The following is a 2,705-nucleotide window of genomic DNA, read 5'->3' on the forward strand; positions in this document are numbered from 1 at the left end:
CGTTTTCGGCCGAAAACGCTCACCAAGCCCCATTCTGAGGAAAAGCAAGCACGGAGGACGAGAATCGCTGTTGCCCTGCATAGCGTTCCGGGCACCGGCCGCTCTCATCCCCCGGCGAGGGACTGCTGCTGCCTCCGGCACAGGCCCGGGGGCTGGGGTAGTGCCATGCTGGGCCAGCCCGGCTCCGCAAACACCTTTTTGCTGAAAAGCCAAAAATCAAAAAAAAAAATAAAAGGAACCTTGGCCTTGTCCTCATTCCAGGCGGAGGGACGGGGCCGCTGCGGCAGCGGGAGGGGGGAGAAGCTGCGAGATGAGGATGGGCTCTGTCACATCCATCTCTCACAGACTCTGCTGGCTCCCAGCGTTTCAAAACCTTTTCTTATTTATTTTATATTATTCCCTGGTTTGGTTTTTTTTTTTTTTTGGCTTTCCCCCCTTCTCGCACTCGGAGCTGTGGGTGGGCGCAGGAGCCCAGCCCGGACCCTCCGTGGGTCAGGGCATGTTTTCCCAGCGGGGGTACGGGGGAGTCCGAGTGGAAAAGGGCTGGAACGGGGAACGGGCTGGAGCATTCGGCATTCACTTCTTCCCAGGGGTGTTTTCTTTTCAAACAGAAAATTATTAATAACTCCAGGCTATTTTTATATCACAGGCTGGAGCTCGTGGTTAGTCTGCGGGGGATGATGCGAGGCAGGCGGCAGTGCCTGGCTGGGGAGCGGACAGGTTGGGAGGGGAGCCTGTTCCTGGGGGGTTTCCCCCAAAATACATGTGGAGGGGCAGAGCTGGGGCACCCACGTGGCTTGGAGGCCCCCGGGGGCACCCAAAATTCAACATCTTTGCAAAGCTGTGGTGGGAGCTGCTCTGCCCCCCCCCGCGGCGCTCACGGGGGTGTCGGGGCCGGGGAGCTCCTCCAGCTGCTGCCAGAGCCCCGGCAAGGACGAGCCCCCACGGGAGCCCCGGGCAAGGGGCTGTTTCTCCGGGGGAGGTTTTGACGCCTTTTGGAGGGTTCAGAGCAAACTCCTGCACGTGTTGACGTGAGGACGCTGCACTCGCCTTTGAGCCGCGACGCTGGTTTTGAGCCCGAAAGGCCGAGGGGTGCGCGGGGCCACCCTGAGCTGGGACCTTTCTCTGAGGAGGGGCCGGAGCCCACAGCAAACGGCCTCGTGGGCCGCGTCCCCCCGTGCCGTGTCCCCACGGGCCACGTCCCCCCGCTGCGAGCGGGGGCCACTCACGCTAACGCTGCTCTTTCCCCTCTGCCCAGGTCCCTCCGGACACAGCAGCCCCCTCTTAGCGTCGTTGCCGATCCCCGGCCGCCCCCTTCACCCCCCCTTGGACATCAAGCACTTTCTGACCTTCAGGCTCAACGGGACGTCACCGCTCAACCTCTTCCCCAACTTCAACACGGTGAGTCCCCGGGGCGGGTGGGCATCGGCCGCTGGCCCCCTCCCTCCCTCCCTCTTGTATGCGGCACCACTCCTCAAACCCTTCCAGATAATTTCTGGCTTAACTACCGCGGTCCCTGGCTGCTGGACGCTAGTGCAACGCGCCCGCCCTGCCCTTAGCTCCGAGCGGTTCCTGCCCAGCCGCCGCCCCCATATACCGGAATTAAAAAGATGGTTCATTTTAACCAAGATCAATTGGATTTTGCTCCTGGAATCAATAGTAATAAAGTAGCTCTGAAGAGCAGTTCATTAGTTGCAAAATAAATAAAGAAAAGAAAGAGAGGGAAGGAGTATAAAGATCCAAGGACTGTGCCCGGTGCTGGGCGGTCGCGGTGTCGGACAAGCCTGGTCGCTGCGGGACTTCTCCCCCCGCCCGCCTGGGCTCAAAGTCCCCAACCTTGAACCCCCAGCCCGAGCGCTGGGGTCCCGCGCTGCAGCGTCTCTCGGGCTGTTCCGTTGTACGTCTGAACTGACCTGGATGTGGCCCAAAACCGCGGCCGGGGCTTCCCCTGCGCCCCAGCTCCTGCCCTCGCCCGGGGGCCGCGGGACCCAGGGCTGCTCCCCTCACAGAGCCAGGGTGGATATTTCTGGGTTTGGTAAATGCCCGATTTTTTTTTTTTTCCCCCGTGAGCCTGGAGACGGAACTTCCCTGAGCTCCCTCCCCGCCTGCTCTGTGGCCTTTTGTAAGTGGGTTTGAGATTAAACGTGCTCGGAAGGTGCAAATTATCACTGAGATCTTCAAAGGCTGCCATAGAAATTAGGTCCAGGATTCCTGTTGCGGTGAATGGGATTCAGACGTCTGACTCCTTTCAGCTCTTTTGAAATCCCAGCTCGAGCCTGTCTCTCCCTTGTGCTAACAAGCAGAAACACAGGAGAGGAGGATTTTTTTGATGCTATTAAGGTTGCTGCTCTTTGTCTGGGCTCCTTTTTTTAGTTGCTGGAGTCAGTAGCTAACCTGAGCCAGACCCTGTTGTTTGTTCTGCTCGGCTCCCACGTGCCCCTGCCGTGGCACACGTTCTCCAGGGTTGTGTTGCTTTAAAAAATTAATAATAATTTGGGAAATGAATCTCTTGCACTCGCTGGAGACGCACAGCGGGCTGCGCCAGGGCTGGGGGCGCGAGGGCTTTGAGGGGCGCTGGGGCAGGGCTCGAGCATCGCAGCGGAGCCCCGGGAGCGGTTCAGGGTGGGAGCGGGCGGCAGCCGAAGCGTTTCACCTCCCGAGAGCTGCCGGTTCCCAGCTGCGCTAAACAGAAACCGGAGGATCTG

This window comes from Athene cunicularia (assembly GCF_003259725.1).
Source record: "Athene cunicularia isolate RWA chromosome 27 unlocalized genomic scaffold, athCun1 chr27_part1, whole genome shotgun sequence".
NCBI classification, from domain to species: Eukaryota; Metazoa; Chordata; class Aves; order Strigiformes; family Strigidae; genus Athene; species Athene cunicularia.